Source organism: Chelonoidis abingdonii, chromosome 2, assembly GCF_003597395.2.
Source record: "Chelonoidis abingdonii isolate Lonesome George chromosome 2, CheloAbing_2.0, whole genome shotgun sequence".
NCBI classification, from domain to species: domain Eukaryota; kingdom Metazoa; phylum Chordata; order Testudines; family Testudinidae; genus Chelonoidis; species Chelonoidis abingdonii.
Genome location: NC_133770.1, coordinates 144,603,177 through 144,630,310, shown reverse-complemented (window position 1 = coordinate 144,630,310; position 27,134 = coordinate 144,603,177). Strand labels below are relative to the sequence as shown.

At 41.6% G+C, this 27,134-nt stretch overlaps 1 protein-coding gene across 2 annotated transcripts in view; it reads left to right on the top strand.

Moving 5' to 3' along the window:
- The window catches only part of CDH18 (cadherin 18), a 973,183-nt gene that overhangs the window by 325,236 nt on the left and 620,813 nt on the right, over window positions 1-27,134 (top strand). For both annotated transcript variants that reach the window (XM_075062696.1, XM_075062695.1), the window contains one exon: window positions 9,105-9,190. The gene's annotated coding sequence lies outside the window, so the exon portion shown is untranslated. The remainder of the gene's footprint in view (window positions 1-9,104; window positions 9,191-27,134) is intronic.

The window sequence follows — 27,134 nt, the reverse complement described above, 5'->3', positions numbered from 1 at the left end:
CCATATATCTAAACTGACAAAGAAAGGAAAATTGCTGGTTTTTGAAAACATCTTAATTTTTTTATTGGGTGAGAAAATAAAAAACTTCTATGCTGCTATGGAAAGATAAGGGAATAGGATTGTTTCAGGGGATATGGATAAGAGTAAATGTCTTTTAAAAATACACTGCCCCTTGTAAATTGCTGAATATTAATTTTCCCTTTTCTGGGCACAACACAATCAAAATATAAGATGGCCTAGAACAGGGATTGGCAACCTTTGACACGTGGATTGCCAGGGTAAGCCCCCTGGCGGGCCAGGCCGGTTTATTTACCTGCTGCTTCTGCAGGTTTGGTGGATCGCGGCTCCCACTGGCACTATTCCGGGCAAATGAGGGTGGCGGGAAGCCGCATGAGCTGAAGGATGTGCTGGCTGCCACTTCCCGCAGTCCCCATTGGCCTGGGGCAGCAAACTGTGGACAGTGGGAGCCGCGATCAGCCGAACCTGCTGATGCGGCAGGTAAACAAACTGGCCCAACCTGCTGGGGGCTTACCCTGGCAAGCCGTGTGCCAAAGGTTGCGAAACCCTGGCCTACAATGAAAGCATGGTCTACAAGTTAAAGCTCAGGACAGGAAATCAAGATTTCTGGGTTAAGTCTGACTGCCATAAATGGTACACTCTGATACTTAATGTTCTATAGATGCTGTGTATTGTTAATAATACCTACCTTGTTGTGGAGAGTAACTTATTACTATTTGCAAAGTGATTTAAGATCTTTGGAAGGTAGGTGCTGTATTTTGTACGATGACTCTTACAAATTATTTCTGTAGAATCTGAATATATGCATTAGTGACTAGGTGCCTGGAGGGGCCACACTGAGAATGCCAAACTGCAAGAAATAGGGCAGACAAACCCCCAAACTGGTGGTTTCTTCTATAACTAGATTCACCAACCCAGTGATAAAATAGCTTCTGTAATACCACATTGTTTTTGGCTTCTTGTTAACCAATCTACTTTAGGCATTCCAGCTCTTGGCTCCCAGCTAGACAGCTAAGCCTAATATAGTGAGCAGTTATTAAAACCCTATTCACCATAAATCAAGTTCTTCCAATTAAGGATCAGACACAATACTCCCCAGGTCTATGAATATTTCAGATCTTACCCAAATACACACTTACAGTCAATCCTTAATAGCTACATCTAAGATTTATTAATAAAAGAAGAGTTATATATGGTTAAGAGGTCAGTATACATACAAATGTGTGTAAAGTCCTTAAGTAACTTTCATAGCAGAGATGGTGAGGCTGCTGATTTGTAAAATTCTCTCTGGCATCAGTTCAATGAGTTATACTCCAACTCGCAGTTCAGGTGTCTATCTGGAGACATTAGTCTTATGACTTAGACCTTCCCTGTTAAAGTTTAAGTAGACCTGAGATGAAAAGATCAGACCCAGGGCTTTCCTTTATAGCTCACTAGCAAGCTGACAAGCTGCCTCACAGCAATGTCACAGGAGGGCCTTCCTCCGAGAAAGACTAGGCAATGTAGATCTTTGCTTTGAAGTTAATCTTCTATTTACTGTGTATACATGCATCCGATAAAGTGGGTATTCACCCACGAAAGCTCATGCTCCAAAAACGTCTGTTAGTCTATAAGGTGCCACAGGATTCTTTGCTGCTTTGTGTATACGCAGATAAACTAGTTGAATTCATTCACATAAGGCCATTACCCAGTCCTTTGTTATAGCTTTGACCTGGTGGGCCGGACCGATTTGTTTACCTGCCACGTCCACAGGTTTGGCCGACTGTTGCTCCCACTGGCCGCAGTTCACCACCCCCAAGCCAATGGGGGCTGTGGGAAGTGGCGCGGGCTGAGCGATGTGCTGGCTGCCGCTTCCCGCAGCCCCATTGGCCTGGAGCGGTGAACTGTGGCCAGTGAGAGCCGTGATTGGCCAAACCTGCGGACACGGTGGTAAACAAACTGGCCCAGCCTGCCAGGATGCTTACCCTGGCGAGCTGTGTGCCAAAGGTTCCTGACCCCTGGCTTAGATAGTTAAGCTGAAGACAACATAGATAATATTATTAGTTTCCTGCAGTGTCTCACATCTTTGATCTTAAGGTTAGCTGGACACAGTTACATATATAGTTAAGGCAATTAAAACATGAAAAGGAATTAGTATCTACAAGCTAATTTGGTTACACTCTTAAACTTCTGTCAGCATATTGGTAAACACAGACATCTACCCTTCACATCCAGGGCCGCCCAGGGGCGGGGCAAGTGGGGCAATTTGCCCCAGGCCCTGCAGGGGCCCCATGAGAATACAGTATTGGCCCTTTTTTTTAATGGAAGGGGCCCCCCAAAATTGCTTTGCCCCAGGCCTCTTGAATCCTGTGGGCAGCCCTGTTAACATCTGTCCTTGATTTCTATTATTACAAATAAATGGATTGATGGTTGCTGGTCTATTACATCTCTCTTAAATTCACATACAAGTAGATTGTCTTGACTACATTTCAATGCCTCTTTAAGTTGTTATGGGTCATACACAGGTTGGCCAGTCTGTTCCTGTCACAACATTTTTATACAAAAGGCAATTCTAAGGCAGGAAGAGAAGCACTGGGATGCTGGCAGTGCCGCTCAAGGGAACTTCAGTGAGTGTACAAGTGGTAAAAAGGATTTGGCTGCTGGACTCTTGTCTTACCCAGCTCCCTCTCAACCACTATGAGGTGAGCGTGACATATCTGGGTGCAATGCAGACAAGTGAGGGGCCGTGTAACCCCTGCCCTGCAATCTTGGGTGCTTTATAATACCTTGCTGATAGTAGCTCCAACTTGGTCTGCTCACTAACAGCCTTCCGACAAGCAAATAACACTCTGAATATCTGTGTAGAACTGAAGCCTGCCAGCCACATTTGGGTTACACTCTAGAGCATACCAGCCTTGGTTATACTGCAGAGTGATCCCAACACAGTCCCAGTCCTGGATTTCCTTCCAGAAATGTGTCTTGTACTGCCGAGCCTTCTCCTGGACCATCCAAATATATTAAGTCCATTATTCCTTTAAGTGAATAATATATACTAGTTTACCAACTTCAGTGGAGTTACCCGGACACTTTAAACACTCTGGGTTAGATAAAACAGTAAAACAAATTTATTAACTACAAAAAGAAATTTTAAGTGAGTACAAGCAATGAGACATGAAAGTCAGAAAAGTTTACAAGAAAATAAGATAAAAAATGCTTTCCAGTGCCTATTTCACAAACAATATTAGATTCAAAGCAAAGTTTCTTACCACATGCTTCCAGCTGATGAAACTTTGTCAGGACCCTTCCCCCTGAGTCCATTGGCTATTTCCTTTCCCTTCTCAGGTGCAAAGAATTAGATGGTCAGGTAGAAAGAGACGGATGTTTGCTCTTCCCTTTTATAGTTTTCTAGTCCCTCTTTGAAAAGCATTTTCAGCTGTGAACCAGGAGACAGTCTGCTGGAGAAGGAGACTCCATGCTGTTTCCTTGCTAAGGGACCCAGGCTACATCTGCACTGAATGTTTCTTTTGGAGGGGTGTATAGTATGTATTTGGGTAGCCCTTGTAGCACGGGTGTAAGTAACAATGTAGATAGGGAGGAATGGCTTAGGTAAATAGAGTGTAGACATGCCTGAAGGGTGTGCGTATGTACCCCAGTACATACCCTATAAGCTCTGTACTTGCCCAAGCCCTGCCTTCCTGTCTACACCGCTACTTTTACCTGTGTAGGGTCCCACTGCCTCCCAGTTGCTGCAGCCTTTCCCTGCTGCTTAAAAAGTAGTCTTTCCATGATACACGTAGCTGTACACTGCAGTGTGGATGCAACTTGAGTTTCACTGCAGCATGTAGCTACATATATCCTACATGCCTCTGAAAGTGGTGTGCAGTGTAGGCATAGTCTTAGATGTTGCAACACTGAATATCACAGCACCTAACATATAAGGGCTTAGAAAAATCACTCTGAACCACAAAGACTGAGTGAGGCACCTATACAGTGAATGGGGAGTCACAGTCTCCTGAGAATGTGATCCACAAAACCAGATGCTAGGCCTGGAGCCACCTAATCTAGCAATTGGAGACGTTAATCAGAGATGTATGTGCTAAACCCCTCAACTTCTCTGAGATAGACATCTAAATCTGGGCTGCAGGGAAGTGGCTAGCTCTGTTAGTGATCCACAACCGGGGGAAGATAGGCATTCGGTCTACGTTATGTGTGGGGCATGAAACAAAACAGCTAGGAGGGAGGAGACTAGAGAGTGATTCTTGCTTTTTCTGGCTCAATTAATATTTAATGATTCAATTGTTTGTTTAAAGTGGCATAGCTTCACTAGGCAAGACTGAGGGACCCCCACATCAGAATATTCCATAGCTTGGTGTTCCAGGTACTCATCTGAGAGGTAGCAGATTTCTGTTCAAATTCCTTCTCTCCCTCAAGAGGAGAGCAATTTGAACAGATGGTCTCCCATATTCCAGGCACCTTATCCATTAGGCTAAAGGTTGCAAGGAAGGTCCTCCTCTCCCCCCATAGTTGTTTTGTATGAACTTGCTTGAGGGGCCCAATCTAGTAGGCACGTTCAGAGGTCGCCTACTGGATCAGGGGCTCACATGTGACTTAGTTGCCCAAACAGCTTTGTTCCACAGTTTGTGAATTGCTCTGGGCTTACGTGGGAGATACACATCCAGATATCTATCATGAGGCAGTAGCCTGCATGCTCAGCCCAGTGATAGGTGCTCAGGTGCCTAGAATGAGGCTGCAGTGCACTTGCCCAGTGACAACAAATTAGGCACCAAGTGAATGTAGATGCTTACAGGGTTAGGTGGCAGCCAAGCGGCAGTTTTGTTAATTGCAGTGGTGCCTAAAATTGGGATTTAGGTGCCTAGGTACCTTTGTGAATCTCATCCATAGTCGCTAAGGCAAGCTGGTGCTACAAGAAGAGGGTTTAAAAAAAAAGTCCCATTATAGATTTTGAAAAGTCACTGAAATATTTCAAAACTTTAAATGTGTACCATATGCTGAACATATGAAAATGTCTGATACAAATATTTTATTGACAGCTATTGGGAATGGCCTTCCTAACTCAGTTATACTCTATACTGTGTACTTACACAGATACACAACACATGCTAAAATATTTGTTTTATGATGTGCTATAAAGAGTAGTTATAGACCATTACATAAAAATGCTTTAGAAACACAATTAGAAATTTAGAAACAGATTGTTAACTCATGTTAAACTGATTGCAATTAAGCTATGCTGAGTTATGTCAGCTAACGCTTTGGGTGCATATTATTTGCTTCTCTTAGGGTTCAAAAGTGCAGTACTGCTACTGTTTCAGACTTTGTAGTAAATTACATTGGAGCTGTGGTGAGGTTGAATAAATCCATAGGGGAAAGCTCAAAAATTGAGGTCATGTTTAAAGTCAGGCTTTTATATTTTAGGAAGTATGTCTATGAAAAAGGACACTGTGTTAATGATAATCAGTGAATTATTCACATGTGTGTAACATTATATATAGTTTTTTAATGCTTTTTAGATCACATCCACTAAAGTGCAATATGATTATGTGCATTTTTCTAATTAAGAGAGAGGTAGTAGACATACACATTTTAGAGAAAAAACAAACATTGCTTATATTGTTGTATAAAGGTGGTCTCATACCTGTCTCCTTCTGGCAGTATACAATAGCCATGCCCTCTGTGTCAGTGATAGCAGGTGCCAGGAATTATAGATGAGTGACTCTTAACTGGCTAACAACAGATGAGAGCACTATGTTATGTCACACAGACAGTCATAGAGTCCACTGAATATATTATACAGCAGTGAAACACAGGAAAAATATACAACTTGGAGATACGTTTATGTTTTCAAAGAGAGAAAAAGAGAAAATAGATTTATAACTGTCAGCAAAATTTGGTCCCATATTCATGTATTTATGTATTTCCTGTTTGATTACTGTGGGGAAGTTTTGTACTATCTTGCATCTCATACATCATCATTAAATGCTATGTAATTTAACACAGAATTTAGTCCTGTAGCAACCTCTTTTGTCCCTTTTTAATTGTGCGTATAGAATTTTGGTAAGTCTAGAAAGGATGCTTTCTATAAAGCAGCAGCAATTATTTTCTGATTAGCAGACTCCTTTCTATTAAAGTTTGGACCTAAAATTTATTTTGTGGATGTACTTTTTGTGGTCTTATTCAGGGCCACCCAGAGGATTCAGGGGGCCTGGAGCAAAGCAATTTTGGGAGCCCCTTCTGTAAAAAAAGTTGCAATACTAAAGAATACTATATTCTCGTGGGGGGGCCCCTGTGGGGCCTGGGGCAAATTGCCCCACTTGCCCCCACCCCCCCCCAGGGGGCCCTGGTCTTATTTATTGCTGAACCTGGAGGTAATTACTGAACCTGGAGGTAATTTGGTAATACACACAATGTGTCTTGAAGTCTGACAAAAGAACAAAGTAGCTGAAATACTTTCCCAATTTTAGTTGCTAATAATTGACATAGTGCACTACACCCTATTCCTACTTCCTAATACTCTCTCATTTTAAAAGTTTCCTCAGACAGTTGAAACTAATTCAGCTACATCCATACAGAATGAGTTAATTCAAATACTGTAAACTGCTTCTTTTTTTGCATAAAAGTGGCTGGCTGCTTCTGGGTCTAATTTACACTTTCAATCATGCACACATGGTGATCCAGACTCAAAGAGATTATAGAGTTCCACTTAGCACAGAATCAGAGAATCATAGGGCCAGAAGGGACCTCAAGGTCATCTAGTCCAGTCCCCTACACTCATGGCAGGACTGAGTATTACCTAGGCTATCCCTGAAAGGCGTTTGTCTAACCTGCTCTTAAAAATATTCAGTGATGGAGATCCCACAACCACCCTAGGCAATTTATTTCAGGGCTTAACTACCCTGACAGTTAGGAAGTATTTCCTAATGTCCAGCCTAAAGTTCCCTTGCTGCAATTTAAGCCCATTGCTTCCTGTCCTATCAGCAGTGGTTAAGAAGAACATTTTTTTCTCTGTCCTCCTTGTAACAATCTTTTACTTACTTGAAAATCGTGTCCCCTCTCAGTCTTCTCTTTTCCAGACTAAACAAACCCAATTTTTTCAATCTTCCCTCATAGGTCATGTTTTCTAGACCTTTAATCATTTTTGTAGCTCTTCTGTGGATTTTCTCCAATTTGTCCATGTCTTTCCTGAAATGTGGCACGCAGAACTGGACACAACACTCCAGTTGAGGCCTAATCAGTGTGGAGTATAGCGGAGGAATTACTTCTCATGTCTTGCTTACAGCAGTCCTGCAAATACATCCCAGAATGATGTTTGCTTTTGTTACAACAGCGTTACACTGTTGACTCATATTTAGCTTGTTGTCCACTAAGAGCTGCAAATCCCTTTCCACAGTACTCCTTCCTAGTCAGTCATTTCCCATTTTATATGTGGTGCAACTGATTTGTTCCTTCCTAAGTGGAGTACTTTGCATTTGTCCTTATTGAGTTTCATTCTATTTACTTAAGATCATTTCTCCAGATTGTCCAAATCATTTGGAATTATAATCTTATCTTCCAAAGCACTTGCAATCTCTCCCAGCTAGGTATCATCTGCAGACTTTATAACTATTGTGATAGACCCAGGCCAGTTGGGTACAACCAAGTAGTCAAAGGCAGATATACTGACCACTGGATTAGCAGTTTTCTGTTCCCTGACTGACCAGAGCAGGGGCTGCTCCAGACTAATGAGAACACCTGACTTCAATTAACCTACAAAGAGTCAGGTGAGTCCATTAAGGTAATGTGAACACCTGACTCTAATTAAGGCCCTTTTGATACTATAAAAGGGCTCACTCCAGTCAGGCTGGGGAGAGTCAGAGGAAAGGAAGTACAGTGAAAGGGCTGGCTAATGAAGACATCCTTAAGCCATTGGTAAGGGAGCCTTAAGGTAAGGCTGAAGAAGGAGAAGCAGAAGAGTTGTGGGGAAGTGACCTAGGGAAATATAGCAACTCTGGCAGTGAAAGATTGGCTGCCAACAGCTGCTATCATTAGGGTCCCTGGGCTGGAATCTGGAGTAGATGGTGGGCCTGTTTCCCCCTCAACCTACCACTACAGAAACATCTCCTGGGAAGGGAATACAGGCCCCAGTCAGGACAGGAGGCTAAACTGTTCTGAAATAAGCCCTAGGGACAACAGAGACTGAGAGTTTTCTCACCAACCTTCTTGCTGGCTTATGATGAAAAGGGCTCAGTAGATTGTAACCCTGGCCCTAGAGAGAAAAGGGCTACGGGGAGGGTTGCAGTGAGCCACTGAGACTACCCTGAAAGTGCCTAGAAGTGCAGGACCCATAGGGACAAGCTTGAAGCTCTGCCACAGTCTACTGTCTGTGCCATTATCTAAATAATTGATGAAGATATTGAACAGAGACACACCTAGAACTGATCCCTGCCAGACACTGCTCAAGCTCAGTGGTTTGAGCATTGGCCTGCTAAACCCAGAGTTGTGAGTTCAGTCCTTGAGGGGGCTACTAGAAATTTGGGGAAAAATCAGTACTTGGTCCTGCTAGTGAAGGCAGCGGGCTGGACTCAATGACCTTTCAGGGTCCCTTCCAGTTCTGAGAGAGGTATATTTCCATATATTATTATGCCCTTCTGGCTTGACTGTGAACCACTGATAACTACTCTCTGAGAACAGTCTTCCAACAAGTTATGCACTCACCTTATAGTAGCTCCATCTAGGTTGCATTTCCCTAGTTCGTTTATGAGAAGGTCATGCAAAACTGTATCAAAAGAATTACTAAAGTCAAAAAATACCATGTCTACTGCTTCTCCCCCATTCAGAGAGCATAATTGGGGCTGATTGGTTAAAATGCATGAAAAGTGTGGAGATTTTTTTTTTAAATCAACAAAATATATTGTTACTGCACCATTTAAAAATATATATGCTTGGAACTTAAAAGAGTACAGTATACATATGTGAGTACTAGTAAAGTCCAGTTTATATGTAACAAGTTCCTGCCATTCTGGACTTCTATAGGCCTTCTTTGTAAACAAATGTCTAAAATTTATAAGAAGGAAATCTTGTAAACCAAATATCTCTGTTTTCTCTTTTAGAAGATTTCAAAGGAGAAGACATTTTGGAACAACAGAGGGAGATTCTACAAAAGGTTGCACCAGAGGCTCACATCAAAATTCATAAGGTAATTTTTGTGGTGTTCTTGTTACTGTTTTAAAAAAAAATAGAAATGTCATTATTCTTATCACAGTGTTATCCTTTTTTAGAAGATCTTGCTTTAAGACAGATCACTATGTAACATGAAAAAAATACTTTTCTTCTGTTCCTTGAAAGGTTCTTATTTTAATTATTTATCTAACCATTTGTTCGCCTTCATAAATATTAATACTATTCCAAAGAGTCACACTCCTTGCAAATGCCATGGCATAGGGATGTTCTTTGTTACTGTGAAATCTTTTGTAGGTGTGTGTGGGTTTTTTTGTTTTTTTTAATAGCGGTAGGGAGACCCACGCACCCTTTTTATTGGGGGGGGGGCTGTATAAGTATAGATATCTGAGAGGAAAGCTAACTCTTCATTGCAGAGAGAGGCCGTAGTCCTAAATGCTAATCAAAATGTTTCCACTAATTTGAGCATTACATTTACATCTAAAATTAATCTTTTTAGAAAGGAAGAACACATGTAAGTATTATATATAAATATATTTAAAAGCTTGTATGTTTTACTGTCTGTCTAGTTCTGTGTTTCTTTGCTAATAAATGCAGAACAGATTTTTCTTTTCAGAATTTTTTTAAGACAGCAGTCAAAATTAACATATTGATCCCTTACTTACATTGTCAATTTATTAGATGCTGGCCGTGGGAGAGAAGGGCTGAGGGAGGGCCTGGCAAATAACTGGAGAGTGAAAAATCAAATGTAGGCAAAACTGAAGGTATCAAATAAAAATACAGAGCAGATCTTTCTACAACTCTCCAGTACCACATCTGGTTATTATCTCAAATGTTGATTGAGCCTCTCTTGTAATGTACAGGGAGATTTTGGCAAATGAGTAAAGTGCCTGAAACCACTATGGCTTATTGCTAACTTCTGCCTAGTTGGCAGTCTCAGCTTGACCTAGGCAGGAGGGGAGGGGGTTTGGGGTGCCACAGAAAGGGCAGCTTGACCCCACGTGCTTCCTGATAAGAATTGTACTGAAATTGCTGATACATGCATTTTTGAAGAGCAGGATGTGCCCAAGGAATGTCTATTGGGGTCTCAAGGCAGCACACTCTAGAAAAACTCACACCTGGTTAATCAATCAGAAGGAACCTCTTGCTTGACCATTGAAATTGCTTACTTAACAAGTTTTTCTTTAGGGGACATGTCATTCTATTACTAATATATAAATGAGGGGGCAAAGTTTGAGATAGTGGGACTCGTTTGGACTCTTCCTCTGGATAAATCTTGCAGTTCCCACTGGCAGACAGAAGATTTGGCCACCAGAAGCCTGCTGCTGTGCCACTAGAGAGCCACCCTCAGCTTTGGCCATTATCAAGGGTTGGGGGTGTTTCATTAACATGTTGCACACATGTAAGTGCTTGAGATTAAAGTTTAACTTTAAGTGAAAGCACTCTTGTGTTGTCCTGTTTGTGCCAGCCATCCATCAGTCGGACAGCTGTGTCTCCCCTGATTTATTTCGTGATACCACCTGGCACAAAGTAAAAGTTGCAAAGAGCTTGGGGTTGAAAGAACCCCAGGTAACAGTAGTACCATCAACAAGATGAAAAGCTGAAGATTTTAAGAGACATAAGAGAGCTATGTTTCTTCTTCATTGGGTGGTGATCTTTCCCTCTAATTCAGGAATCGGCAATCTTTGGCACGCAGCCCGCCAGGGTAAGCACCTGGAAGGCAGGGCCGGTTACTTTACCTGCTGCATCCACAGGTTCAGCCAATTGTGGCTCCCACTGGCCGTGGTTAACAGCTCCAGGCCAATGGGGGCAGTGGGAAGCAACGGCCAGCACATTCCTTGGCCTGTGCCACTTCCTGCAGTCCCATGGGCCTGGAATGGAAAACCGTGGCCAGTGGGAGCCATGATTGGCCGAACCTGTGGATGCAGCAGGTAAACAAACCAGACTAGCCTGCAGGGTGCTTACCCTGTTGGGCTGCAGGCCAAAGGTTGCCGATCTCTGCTCTAATTGATCCTCATTTTAACTAACCCTTAGTAAAATAGAACAGATATCTTGTATCTTTAGACTGGTAAATAATTAGTACTGTGAAAAATTGAACAGTATTGTAGAAGAAAAGTCTAAAGCGTGCCAGATCTAGCAGATTTATCTGTTTAGGACTAGATTGGAGAAGGCATACAGAGGCTTCTCTGGAATCTTTGTGCAATCTACATTGGGATTATGCTGTGAGGAGCACAGAGACTGCTCCATTTCCTCTCCTCTGGGGGACACAGAGCACCCTATGGAGTGAGGGTGGAAATGGGGACTAGAGGCACATTTCACCCACTGACCATTGAAGCTGCAAAGACATACAGATAATTATAGGCTAGACTGCACCAAAGCAGCCTCTGCATGCCCAGGAGATCAGGGACTTATTTTTCCATACAGAGTGACAAGATAGCAAAATTATGCCCTCAGGTAGTTCTTAAGCATGTGAATAAGTTCATTGGCTTAGATGGGACCACTAGTATAACTAAAAACCAGGTGTATGACTAAGAGCTTGCTTGTTTAGGACTTCATTTTGAAGAGAAAAGGAAAACATTTCTCTACAACACTTTAGATTTTTTTGCACAGCTCCTAATTTTCCCCTTATGATTTTCTATCATGATGGACAGATACAGCAGAATGCCATATAACACTTCACTGCCTCCAGGTGTAACATTAAGGAAACCACCACCTTTCCCAAGTTATCATCATATCAATAATACACTTTGTTCTTTAGCAGTTGGTTCTTTGTATTCAATATACAGCACCATTTTTTTTCTCATGTTAACACTCGGTACTCATCCCATGTTGCTCCTCAGTGTTTTTGTTGAGAAGCTCTCTACTGACACTCAAGAAACAGAAACAGAAAGTTTAAGAAACTTCAAACTTATCAAAGGAATCAGTCCTATGAAGAGCTGAATGTCCTCTTCCACACTAATTTCAATGGAGTTGAGGACATTCACCACCACATGGACTCAAACCCTGCATTGAGCTTCAGTTAATTTCATAGAATTAAAGCCCATGGTTGTGATCATTAACTTTTTCTTATTGTGAATTCCTGTTGAAAATTATGATTCAGTCTTGCCTAAGCATTGTTTCACACTAGTAACCGACAGCACTGAGACTGTGGAGAGATGATACAAAGCAGGTGCCAGGAGAGGGGGAAAATGGTGATAAAATGCAAAGCCTACTACATTCAGAAAATATCTGAAGGGTTGTGTATTTCAGAGTGAAGCAGATCAAAAACTCATAATCAAATTCAGTTTCCTCAAGTAAAAACAACTTCTCCCTTCCCCCCGCAAAGAGACAGAAGCAGAAAAAAAAATATATACACTTGTAACCTTTAATATTTCTCCCCATTTCAGAAATACTTTCCCTGCTGATCTTCAGACATTTTGGAGCATGAGCTTTCTTGGGTGAATGCATCTGATGAAGTAGGTATTCACCCACGAAAGCTCATGCTCCAAAATGTCGGTTAATCTATAAGGTGCCACAGGATTCTTTGCTGCTTTTACAGATCCAGACTAACATGGCTACCTCTCTGATACTTGACCACCTGATCTTGAGATGCTTTAAAGAATGCTGATGTAAATTAAAATAAAATCTTTGTACAAGTTTAAGTTTTTTTCCAGAGTTATGAAGTTTTGTTGTAAGTAGTGAATTTTCATTTTTCAGGGTTTTTTATCCGCTATATATCAACAGTTGTCTAAGAGTATGTCTGTACTGCAGTTAGACACCTGCAGCTGGCCCATGCAAGCTGATTTGAGCTAAGGGGTTGTTTAACTGCAGGGTAGAATTTGGGCTCAAGCCGCAGACTAAACTCTGGGACCCTTCCACCATACAGGGTCCTAGAGCCCAGGCTTCAAAGCAAACCTGGTTGTCTATGCTGCAGTTAAACAACCTCTTAGTCCAAGCTAGTTGGCATGGGCCAGCTGCAGGTTTTTAATTGCAGTGTAGGCATACCCTAAGACAGCAGTGAGATCCTACTTAAATGGCATACTGCTTATTTAAGGAATATAGTAGGAATTTTTATGTGAAGCAGGGCAGTCATCATTATGATCTACTATTGATATTGCTCATGGACACTGAATGCACGTCTCAAGGAACTTGGCTCCAGAGTATTTTTCTTGGTTTGCTGGTGTCATAACATTCTTAATAATGTCTGCTTTAATCCAGTGCCACTTTGGTGGGTGGACTGTCACTGAGAACAATGTCTCCTAATTGCAGTATGAGGTGCAGAGCATTTGAAGGAACAATCATTTACTAATTATCATCTTATACCATGATGCAAATACTACCCTCAGTTGTACCCTATCACTGAAGTTGAAGATATTGCAGGGGTATAACTAAGGCAAAATGTGTTCTTATACCTCTAACATGAAGACTATCTATAGTACTCTTTAAGGGCTTATCATAAGCCTTTTCCCAAATCTGGACCTTAGCGTCCAAAATCTGGGTGCTTGTATGAAACTCCCCCAAGCTTAATTACCAGCTTGGATCTGATCTCGCTGCCACCATCCAAAATTTCCAGGGTTTTGGCCCCCTCTGGTCTCCCCAAACCTTCCCTGGAGAGACCCCCAAGACCAGAAGCTCTGAGTCTTACGGCAAGGGAAATATCCACTTCCCTTCCCCCTCCCTCTCCCACCCAGACTTTCCTCTTGGGCTAACCTGAGAGTATTGATGCAATCTCTTTACATCACAATACCAAGAAGCCTGTCCCCTCTCTTCCACAAAGAGACAACCCTCAAACAAAGGAAACAGAGATGATTTTATCTCTTTCCCCTCCCCACCAATTCCTGGTGCTGCCGAGCTTATCCTGAAGAGAAACTCAAATAAGTCTTAAAAAGAAAGCTTTATATAAAAAAGACATAAGAATATAAACTCTGTATCAAATGACATAACACAGGGCTATTGCTTAAAAGAAAAGAATAAACAGTCTGATTCAAAAAGATATCCAATTTGAAACATTCCAGCAAGTTACACACATGTAAATACAATATAAACCTATTGCTTTCCTTTTGTATTCACAACTTGGTAACAGAAGGTAGAAAGAAGCTTGGAGATGGGGAGGGGGGGGAAGCTCTCTCCCTCATAGCCAAGAGAAAACAAACAGGCAGAACAAAGACAAAACACACCCAGAAGTTCCTCCCTCACTTTGAAAAATCCGGTTTCCTGATTGGTTCTTCTGGTCAGGTGTTTGGTTCCCTTTGTTAACCCTTTACAGGTAAAAGAAACATTAACCCTTAGCTATCTATTTATGACAGGGCTACATACTGTTTTTTCTCCCATAACAGAATTTCCATTGATAAATTACTTTTTTATGCAGATTGAGACTTATTAGACCATAAGCACAAAATAAATGGAACTGATGTTCACATAGTTGATAGAAGTGATACTCACTAGCAGCAGATCAAACATGCCCTTTAAGTGTGCAAATGGCTACATGAAAAGCAGAGTTAACTGCAATCAGCCAGTGGCTACACTAACATGATAAAATTGGCCAATAGCTGCCTAAGTTTTAAATTTAAATATGACACTAATCTCTCAAGCTTGATCTGTTTAATCTAGTCAAACAATTTTAGACACACACATAGAGAAAGAGATAATTTAAAAGTAAAATATAGAGATTATTGAAGATTGTCATGGCCATATTAAATAAATCTTTGAAGCAACATAGTCATGTGCCTAGCAAACTGAGACTCTCAGCTCTTCTACAACAGTAAAGTGGGAAGTTCATCACACTTTTGGAATGATCTGTATAAGAATCATAGCTTTTGTCATATTAGTAGGTACCCGTAAGGTAATATTCAATGAGACTGTTCTCTAGTTGGACTAGAGTTAAAACTGACTGGTACAGAGACTTTCTAGACATTACATGTAGTCATTAAGATTAATAACTTTGTTGTATTGATGTAGTTCCCATTGCTTCAGTTTGAGATTTCCATGTTGTTCAGTTTCGTATATATGAACTGACTTGCAATTATATACCAAAAATTCATTAGTTATTATATAGAAGTTATTTCCTTGAATACTTTCAAGCTTCCTGAGCTTAAAGTAAAATGATAATCATTATCATAAGTCAAGCATACATCTTTTAATTTGTCACCAAAAATGATGTGATTCAAAGCAGTAATAGCACTTGTTATCTACATTAAACCTATGTTTTTGAGAGATCCCAAGTAATTTAAAAACTTTGCTTTTGGTGACATTTTAAAATGAGCTGTATACATCTAATGTAGATAAGTGTCATTTTAGTTTTGGAAAACTCTGCCTGGGTTTTGGATTTACAAAATCCAGGGTGGTTTAGATCTCTTTATCCTAACCTCTTAAGTAGTGAGTTCTTGGTTCTGATTTGTTTTGTTTTTTTATTAGGAGGATTGACTACCTCTAATGTACAGATACTTTCAGATTTCAGTATTAATAGTTCAGTTTTTGGATTTCACATTTCAGGTCTGTCACTGCCACCTGCCAACAAAAGTCATTCAACTTCTTCTAACCCAGGGGTCTTCAGACTTTCCCCCCACTTTTTGACTGTCCAAATACATGTGAGACTCTTATAGAATCTCAATTATTTGGAATAATAAATTTCAAAACATTGTGCCAAATTCAGCAAAGCTGGCTCACCACTTAAGCCTGCTGCACTAGAATTTGGTAACCTTCCTGGCATACTGCAAAAGACTCTTAGTTTCACCAAGTTTCTTGAAAAGGCTGGAGGCATGCATCAATGAAGGGGGCAGAAGGGAGTGTTTGCAGGTGGCTGGCTGAACTCCTGCTGAACTGGTTATTTGAATGCAGCTATAACTGTCTTGTTAATGATGTGTTAGGACACCTAAACCTTGGGAAATCTTCAGTGTTTTAAATTGAAATAGATAGGGGGAGATTCAGCCTCTGCAGGGCAGCATCATTTTATTTTCCTTTCTCTCCCTTGTGTGGTACAAAATATATTTTGTGAGTTTCTCACACATTATGTGATTGAGGTTATAATATTACAATTGATGTGCATTTTCTTTGTTAAAACTGAAATGGAAAAGCAATTCTAAATTTTGCATGATTTTTCTACCAGGATGGGTCCCTGTTTGCTTAGTATGGTGCCAAAACATATCTAAATCTTGGCCCATATTTAGAAACTCAGCAGAACTGGTTCATGTTTGGGGGTTTAATTAAATTTTAAAACAGGTGATTTCATCTAGTTCATGTTTAGTTCTAAGTTCTATTAGCTCTTATTGTTCTAACACAAGATATTTCTGATGGACTCTTATTAAAAAAGAAAAAATGAGAATACCATTGGTTCTTCTGCAAAGTTTCCAAAATATAGCTAATATAAAACAAATAAACCAAAGACAGAATTTTACTTTGATCCATCAATTTATACTTACTTCCCACCTAAATTGTGTTGCCTTTGGCAATCAGACTGAGTTCAATCAAGGAACTTCTAAAGGATTCCAAAATGAATACATCTCTCTACAAATCACGTATCATCCATATAAAATACTTATTCTATATGTCACTCCTAAGAAAATGCCACATGTACATTTTATGGAATCATTGTTGAATGATTATTCTAGAAGTGCCTCAAACACATAATCCCAAAATAAACAAAATTGGGTTTTTGTAAGCATACTAATAAAGCCAATTTGTGTGTAGGAACACCAAATCTCCTGAAACAATATTTTGTTTCTGAGCAAAATGCTACTTCTGATTATTTCATTTTGCATAATTTTTTGTCACAAATATCAACAGGTAGGACACCAGACCAAATAAAATACTAGAACAGCTTATCTAAATGCCTTATGACAAGAATCACGTTGAGCTAAACAAAAAAATAAGATATTAGAACACAGCTAATAACCTGTCTCTTTACATAACACAGATATCCAAACCAGAGTACTGTCTCTTCTTATAGTACTCAGAGTGTCTGTAATGGGGCACATGATCTACTGCTATAGCTACAGTTTATCTTAAGAAGTTTCATGCAAAATTTAAACAAAACAAAAAGGGTTCCTCAGCTCAGGCTAGATTATAAGCCCCTTTACCTTTCAGACTCACTGCTTCCTCTCCCTCTGACTTCTGTGGCTCCCTTGCTCTGACTCACTCAGTTTTCCTCATTGTCTCCTCCCCCTCAAGGCCCAGACACCCACCTTCTTACAGAGCCTAATCTGGATAAATTGATGCAGTAAATGTACTTTGCTGCTGCTCCTTCTTAAAGGACCAGTGTCACCCTGTCACAGTGCCCTTATGTTACAGAATCCTTCAGGGTTATGGAGACAGAAATACAAGTCACAAAGAATAAGGTAAGAAACTTATATTTACCAAATGGTCAGTTGTGACAGGTAAACTAAGTGGAGAAAAAAAATTAAAGGATACTGTGTGATGTCTGTCACAAGGGTAAAACTGATCTGGCAGGAGCTAGAGCTTTATTGGGGTCAGTTTGAGACTATGGAATGAACTCCCACAGGGAGTAAGGACCATCACAATCCTCACCACTTCTGGCTCCAAGTATAAAGCAGACTTCTTCAGCTTTCCTTTCTCTGAAATAGAAACATGCACCAAGCCTACTAAAACACTACACTACATGTACAATTCTCTGCCTGGGGAAAAGATGAGAGGAAGAATGTATCACAAGGCAGATGTTAATCATTTTTCACTTAATGCGCTTCTGGAAGAGACCCATCAGCAGGGCCGGTGTGAGGATGTTCCGCACCCTAGGCGAAACTTCCCCCTCTCCCCCGTTCCTGAGCCCCCACCCTGAGGCAGCTCCCCCCTTCTGCCCTGAGGCACCCTCCTCACCTCAGCAGATCCCTGACCCACCTCCCCGAGCATCCCATCACTGCTTCACTTCTCTCGCCTCTGAGGCTTGCAGTGCCAATCAGCTTAGGCACTGCAAGCCTGGGAGGCAGGAGAAGTGAAGCAGCCACTTTGTGCTCGGGGAGGAGGCGGGGCAGGGGTGAGCTGGGGTGGGGAGTTCCCCTGTGTGCCACCCCCCCCTTCCTTGCTGCAGGCGGCCCTCCCCGCACTCCCCTGCCCCAGCTCCTTCTGCCTAAATGCCAACAGCGACCGGGGCAGCCGAAGAAAATGGCACCCCCCAAATCCTAGTGCCCTAGGCGATCGCCTAGGTTGCCTAAGTGGTTGCACTGGCCCTGCCCATCAGCCAGACACCTGGGAAGGAATTCTCTGTAGTAACTCAGCCCTCCTCCTTTAATGTCCCATCTCTAGACACTGGAGATATTTTTCTACTGGTAATTATGGATGAGCCATACGCCATTATAGGCAACCTTCTCATACCATCCCCTCCGCAAATTTATAAAACTGAGTCTTGAAACAAATTAGGGGTTTGGTGTTTTTTTTGTGTGTTTGCTCCCATTATTCCCCTTAGAAGGCTGTTCCTGAACGTCTTTCCTCTGATGGTTAGAAACCTTCCTTTAATTTCACACACAAACATCGTGATGGCCAGCTTATAGCCATTTGTTGTTTTTTGCACACATTGGACCTTAAATTAAATAAACACTGGTGAGGGAGAAGTTATTTCTCTCTGGTACTCATATAGAAAGCAATCATATCATAGATTATCAGGGTTTGGAAGGAACCTCAGGAGGTCATCTAGTCCAACCCCATGCTCAAAGCAGGATCAATCCCCAACTAAATCATCCCAGCCAGGGCTATATCAATCCTGACCTTAAAAACCTCTAAGGAAGGTAATTCTACCACCTCCCTTGGTAACCCATTCCAGTGTTTCACCACCCTCCTAGTGAAAAGGTTTTCCTAATATCCAAACTAAACCTCTCACTTGAGACCATCACTCCTTGTTCTGTCATCTGGTACCACTGAGAAGTCCAAATCCATCCTCTTTGGAACCCCCTTTCAGGTAGTTGAAAGCAGCTATCAAATCCCCCCCCATTCTGCTCTTCTGCAGTTCCCTTATCCTCATCTCATAAGTTACGTGCTCCAGAACCCTAATAATTTTTGTTGCCCTCTGCTAGATTCTTTCTAATTTTTCCACATCCTTTTTGTAATGTGGGGCCCGAAACTGGACACAGTACTCCAGATGAGGCCTCACCAATGCAGAATAGAGGGGAATGATCATGTCCCTTGATCTGTTGGCAATGCCCCTACTTATGCAACCCAAAATGCCATTAGCTTTCTTGACAACAAAGGCACACTGTTGACTCATATCCATCTTCTTGTCCACTGTAACCCCTAGGTTCTTTTATGCAGAACTGCTGCCTAGCCACTCAGTCCCTGATCTGTAGCAGTGCATGGCATTCTTCTGTTCTAAGTGCAGGACTCTGCACTTTTCCTTGATGAAACTCATCAGGTTTCTTTTGGCCCAATCCTTTAATTTGTCTAGGTCCCTCTGTAGCCTATCTCTACCCTCCATTCTATCTACTACTCCTCCCAGTTTAGTGTCATCTGCAAACTTGCTGAGGGTCCACGCCATCCTCCAGATAATTAATGAAGATATTGAACAAAACTGGCCCCAGGACCGACCCTTGGGGCACTCCGCTTGATACCAGCTGCCAAATAGACATGGAGCCATTGATCAGGAGCCATTGAGCTTGATGATCTAGCTAGCTTTCTATCCACCTTATAGTCCATTCATCCAGCCCTTAGTTCTTTAACTTGCTGGCAAGAATACTGAGGGAGACCGTATCAAAAGCTTTGCTAAAGTCAAGGAATAACATGTCCACTGCTTTCCCCTCATCCACAGAGCCAGTTATCTCATCATAGTAGGCAATTAGGTTAGTCAGGCATGACTTGCCCGTAGTGAATCCATGCTGACTATTCTGGATCACGTTCCTCTCCTCTAACTGCTTCAGAATTAATTCCTTGAGGATCTGCTCCATGATTTTTTCCAGGGACTCAGATGAGGCTGACTGGTCTATAGTTCCCCGGATCCTCGTTCTTTCCTTTTTAAAAGATGATTACTATATTAGAATTTTACCAGTCATCTGGGACCTCCCCGATCGCCATGAGTTTTTAAAGATAATGGCCAATGGTTCTGCAATCACATCCACCAACTCCTTTAGCATCCTTGGATGCAGTGCATCTGGCATCAAGCTTTTCTAAATAGATCTGAACCACTACTTTCTCCACAGAGGGCTGGTCACCTCCTCCCCATGCTGTGCTGCCCAGTACAGCAGTCTGGGAGCTGACCTTGTTTGTGAACACAAGGGGAAAAAGAAGCATTGCGTACATTAGCTTTTTCCACCTCCTCTGTCACTAGGTTGCCTCCTTCATTCAGTAAGGGGCCCACACTTTCCTTGTCTGTCTTCTTGTTGCTAACATACCTGAAGAAAACCTTCTTGCTACTCTTAACATCTCTTGTTAGCTGCAACTCCAAGTGTGATTTGGCCTTCCCGATTTCACTCCTTCATGCCTGAGTGATATTTTTATACTTCTCCCTGGTCATTTGTCCAATCTTCCACTTCTTGTAAGCTTCCTTTTTGAGTTTAAGATCAGCAAGGATTTCACTGTTAAGCCAAGCTATTCGCCTGCCATATTTACTATTCTTTCTACACATCAGGATGGTTTGTTCCTGCAACTTCAATAAGGATTCTTTAAAATACAGCCAGTTCTCCTGGACTCCTTTCCCTCTAATGTTGTTCTTCCAGGGGATCCTGCCCATCAGTTCCCTCAGTGAGTCAAAATCTGCTTTTCTGAAGTCCAGGGTCCATATTCTGCTGCTCCCCTTTCTTCCTTGTGTCAGGATCCTGAACTTGACCATCTCATGGTCACTGCCTCCCAGGTTCCCATCCACTTTTGCTTCCCCTACTATTTCTTTGCTGTTTCTGAGCAGTAGATCAAGAAGAGTTTCTCCATCACTTGTACCAAGAAATTGTCCCCTATACTTCCCAAAAATTTCCTGGATTGTCTATGCACTGCTGTATTGCTCTCATAGCAGATTTTGGGGTGATTGAAGTCTCCCATGAGAACCAGGGCATGTGATCTAGTAACTTCTGTTAGTTTCCAGAAGAAAACCTTGTCCACCTCATCCCCCTGGTCTGGTGGTCTATACCAGACTTCCCACCATGACATCACCCATGTTGCTCACACTTCTAAACTTAATCCAGAGACTCTCAGGGTTTTTTCTGCAGTTTCATGATGGAGCTCTGAGCAGTCATACTGCTCTCTTACATTCAATGCAACTCCCCCACACTTTCTGCCCTGCCTGAACAGTTTATATCCATCCACGACAGTACTCCAGTCATGTTAGTTATCCCACCAAGTCTCTGTTGTTCCAATCACATCATAATTCCTTGACTGTGCCAGGACTTCCAGTTCTCTCTGCTTGTTTCCCAGGCTTCTTGCATTTGTAGATAGTCACTTAAGATAACTCGCTGATTGTCCTCCTTTCTCAGTATGAGGAGTCCTCCCCTTCTGCACTCTCCTGCTCATGCTTCCTCCTAGTATCCCACTTCACCACTTATCTCAGGGCTTTGTTCTCCTTCCCCTGATGAACCTAGTTTAAAGCCTCCCTTACTAGGTTAGCCAGCCTGCTTGTGAAGATGCTCTTTCCTCTCTTTGTTAGGTGGATTCCTGTCTCTGCCTACCACTCCTTCTTGGAACACCATGCCGTGGTCAAAGAATCCAAAGCCTTCTCTCCAACACCACCCTCATAGCCATTCATTGACTTCCACGATTCGACGGTCTCTGCCCGGGCCTTTTCCTTCCACAGGGAGGATGGCTGAGAACACCTTGTGCCTCAAAATCCTTTATCCTTCTTCCCAGAACCATGTAGTCTGCAGTGATCTGCTCAAGGTTATTCTTGGCAGTATCATTGGTGCCCACATGGAGAAACAGGAAGGGGTAGTGATCTGAGGGCTTGATTAGCCTCAGCAGTCTCTCCATCACATCATGAATCATAGCTCCTGGCAAGCAGCACACGTCTTGGTTTTCCCGGTCGGGACAGCAGATAGATGACTCAGTCCCCCTGAGGAAGGAGTCCCCGACCACCCCCACCACCATCCTCCTTCACTTGGGAGCGGTGGTCATGGAACCCCCATCCCTTGCACAGTGCATTTCATGCCTTTCAATCAGTGGAGTCTCCTTCTGCTCCCTTCCCTCACATGTATCATCTAGTCTACTCTCCGCATTAGTACCTGTGGAGAGAACATGAAAATGATTTCTCACCTGTATCTGCATTGCTGGTACATGGATGCTCCTGTTTCTTCTTCTGGAGGTCACATGCTGCCAAACTTCTTCACTATCTTTCTGTCCCCACTGCACAGACTGCTCTGATTCTTCAGAATGTTGTGCCTGTAGAAGCATATCCTGACATCTGTCCAAGAAATCTTCATTTTCTCTTATGCAACTCATGGTTTGATACTTGTTTCTTCAGACCTTGAACCTTTTCTTCCTATATGGAGACCAGCTTGCACTTTGTGCAGACAAAGTCGCTTCTGTCATGTGGAAGAAAGACAAACATGGCACATCCTGTGCAGGTCACAACAGCCGATCACTCACCATCCATATTACCTTCCTTCTAAGATCTTCGTCTCTCCCCTCCATTTCTATAATCATTCTAGTAGCCCTTCTCTGCACCTGTTGAGTTTGAATTCATATTTCTTAAACATAGGAGACCAGGACTGTGCACAGTATTCCAGATGAAGTCTCACCAGTGCCTTGTAGGAGAGTAATAGCACTTCTCTAGCTCTCCTGGAAATATCTCTACTGTTGCATCCTAGGACTGCATTAGCTTTTTTTTTTTCACAGCTACATATCTCTGGAGGCTCATAGTCAGTCATCATGTGATCAACCAATACACCACATCTTTCTCCTTCTCTGTTGCTTCAAATTGATAAATCCCCAGTTTATAGCAAAAAGGTGCATAGTCTCCCCTTCAACTAATTCCTTAACCAACTTTCTATTCTCAGATTGGACAAAACCGGGATTAATATATGTGGAACTATATCAAATGCTTTACAGAAATCCAGGTAGATTAGATCTCTTCCATTTCCTTTGTCTATAAATTAGTTATGTTCTGAAACAGATCACATTATTTATTTTTTCCATCAGATCAAGTTTTGATTCTAAGGATGTATATCTTCTGTTGTCAAGTTTCAGAGTGGTAGCCGTGTTAGTCCGTATCACCAAAAACAACGAGGAGTCCTTGTGACATTTCAGAGTAACCAATTTACTTGCGCATAAGCTTTCGTGAACTTTAGACCATGAAAGCTTATACCCAAATAAATGTGTTAGTCTCTAAGGTGCCACAAGGACTCCTTGTTATTTTATCTTTTGTTGTCGTCCAAGCAAGATAGCTCTCTTTTTCCTCTTGTTCCAAGTTGTTCTGTGGTTTGGCCATTCACTGGGAAGATGCATGTGGGACTGGAAAGAGTAATTCTATTTCTCAGGCTGTATATGCACTTCACAAGCTTCCCAAAACTAATGGCTGGAAAACCTTCTGGGAGTCCTTATATGCCTATCCAGGGAACAGAAATCTGTGGAACTCCAAGTTTTCTTATACCTCAAATATTGCCATGCAGGGAGCCTCTGCATGGGTATCTCTCATCCAGCCACACATCATCAATCCTCCAATTTAATCGGTTCCGTACCATTGCAGGGGCTGAAGGCATAGCTGCACCTCAGTCTCTCCTGTACTTTGTCTGTGGCACACAATTTAGTCTTCTGAGGGCTGGTTTCATTCAGACTGTTAGACTTGATATGGAGGTGGCTGGGTAATGTTAGTGGCCTGTAATATACAGGAGGTTGGACTAAATGATCTGGTGGTCCTTTCTGGCCTTAAACTATATAACACTATGACCCCTTGTGCATTGGAACTGCAGTGAGCTCACTATCAAGGGGCTCTGCAGCAAAGGAGGAAAAGACTGGCTTTGCCTCAAAGGGAATAAAATTGTGCATTCATACTTTCACTTCCCTGAGCAATATCAGATTCTGGAAGTAGAAATTACTGTCAAGCTCAGCAGATAGTGAGTAAAATGTTGCCACCAATTCTGTTAATGACGGAGTTTTAAAAATAAGTCTGAGAGTTGACAATTCTTCTATCTCCTTGGACATTTTCAAAATATGACCTGCTTCCTTTCATGCTGTTCTATGGAGCTGAGACCTTCCTGCAACCTTTGTACTGCCACCTACTAAGATTATTCTCAACCATGCACTCTGAAAATGGGGTTTGTAGCCCATAGGATTATTTTGCTAGTTATTATCCTATTAATCAAGCCAGCAGTATTAATTAAGGTTTCTTTTTCTGAAATTAATCCATTTTCTTATGTTGTTAGTATTAATTCCTTGGAATTTCGGATGTGTTGAGACATGTTTGCTAATAATTTTTGCTGAAATGAAGCCTACCAGCCTGTAAGATCAAATAAGAATTGGTATATAGCAAAAAAAAGTAGAATTAGTTATGAATATGTCAGCATAAAAGTTGGCAACCTTTGGCATAGATAAGAATGGTCCCTGAAACTTTGGGGAACCAAAGGTAGGAACTATCCACATCACATCACAGGTTTATCTGGCTTTTACAACCGGTTGATAACTGCAGGGTACACCACAACTCGAGGTCATCAAGAGAGCCTAGTTTGGCAGTTTGGAGTGAGATTCTTATTAATATGTTTAGAAAGTATTAAGTGGGAAGGGTACCCATACATTTCTTTGGGTACAGAAACAAGATGTGGGTGTAGTAGGCTGGGCCTGAATTACATAGATCAGGATCCTATAAAATACCCTGTAAGGATAGGTTGGTTGGTTAGTTAAGGGAATAGTTTTAGAACTTAGGGAATAGTTTTATTCTATCAGCTCAGTTTATGCAGTATAGTATAGTATAACTACTCAACATTCTTAACCAATAGGGAAGCCAGCACCATCACGTAATCAGGCATTCCAGGAGTGAGGCTGATCCTTCACCTCCTGTTATCAGGCTCCCAAGGAAGGGTGTGAGTATGTTAGATTAAGGTACTCATAATAGAAATGTTACCAGCAGGAGTTTTGGAATTCTTTTACTGTTTTTCAGTTAAAGTTTCATTGCATTCCTTGTTTTTATGTTAAGGGCAATAAAGATTTTATCAATTTGGTATTGTCCTCAGTGTAGTGTTCTTACCAAGCACCCCGAGAATCCTCTCCCAATATAGAACTCTGAGTTCTTAAACTCTGTAGTCTGAATTGGATACAAACCTATAAATCTTCTGGTCAGATGCAATCAGTTGCAAGCCATAAAAATTCACCCGTTGAATTCAGGTCAACAGACCCTTGCCTCAATTTTTTGCCTCGTAGCAAATAAATAGACTTTGAAGCATACAGGCACAGTGAAGCTACTCCTAGTAATAAATAAATAAATAAATAAAAAAGTAATCTTTTGGAAATGCCGTTCTTCCTGTCTGCATAATTAATGAGTTCATTAATACATTTCCTCTGACACATTCAGTTTAAATTTAAAATCTTTCAAGTCAGTGCAGCAGGAATGGATTTGGCCTGTTTTGTCCCTCTTGAACTCTAGAGAGTTGCTGAATATCATAAATGTTGGATATCATCTTTGTAGCAGTGATTAAAAAGAGACCATGCCTATCATAAAGCTTTGTAAGAACCATCTTATATAATTTGAAGTGCAATGGTGTCAGCAAAGAACTCTTAAGAAACCAGGTATGATCCCAGTACACTGATTTATAAATAGTGGTATATGAATAGAATTATTTCCAAGCTTAAACCTTTCAACATTTTTCATCGACTCTCTATTCAGCATCATTGAATGGGAGAGCATTGTTTTCAAGAACAGCAAATTATTAGGCTCCCAGGATCAGATTTTCACAGATATTTCAGCGTCTAAGGAGAGAGACACATTGGAATTTTGAGACGTGCCGAAATATGTTAGGTTCCTAACTCCTGTTGATTTTTCATTATTTCAAGGGACTTAGCTTCCTAACCTGCTTGGGCACTTTTAAAAATCCCATTAGGTGCCTGTCTGCATCACTAGGTATCTAAATACCTTAGCAAATCTTGTCAGTTACTACAATGCTAGCAATAATTACCTAGATAAATAAATAAAACATAAATTGCTTTGCTTTGAATAATTCTTGTTTACTTAAAAAAAATGTTGGAATCGAGAAGTAGTGGTTAAGATAAGTGAAAGAAATGAATTTAGAAGAAGTATTTGTGGACGAGATACAGGGAAATCTTAAGTCACTGTTGAAAATTTGGCAAAACAGATTTTGAGTGCCTTCTTTTTTTTAGTTGCCTAACTTCTGAAACCTTTTGGATTGATTTTTTCAGAAAGGTTGAGCACCATCATCTTCCACTGATTTCAGTTGAAGTCGTGGATGCTCAGCATCTCTAAAAATCAGGGCCAAGCTCTCTTAAATTGGTGTCATAGGACAGCCACCTCCAGGGCACTCCCTCATGTCCTCAGAGTGGCTATGCAAGAAACTCACTGCCTCAGTTATGCTCTTTTGGGCACTTATAGTCTCTTTTCTAGTAGTCAATCACCTGCCCACATTCTCCACCTTATATCATACAGCATCCCTTCCAGTACCATGTTGCCACATGACCAGTGCCCCTGCCTCAGTATCCACTTCATTGGTTCCCAGTAATTTCAGTACAGCTTTCTGAGCATTTAAATCACCCTTTTGTAGAGGTAGTTTGAGTCCCACAATCTTCATCAAGAATTCTCCACCACAGTGCAAGCACTACATACAATCTTTCAGTTCCCAACAATCCATCAGTATACCAAGTATGTCTCTGGCATCTCTCAAAATACACCTCTACCCCGCTATAACGCGGTTGTGGGGAGCCAAAAATCCCTACTGTGTGATAGCTGAAACCCTGTTATATTGGGGTAGGGGCAGCAGGGCTCCAGTGGTGATTTAAAAAGCTCTGGGCCCGGGAAACCCGGGCCCTTTAAATTGCCAGCAAGCCCTGCTGCTGCAGCTCTGGGGTAACAGTGGCAGGGCTCCAATGGGATTTAAAGGGCCTGGGGCTCCCCGCAGCAGCCAGAG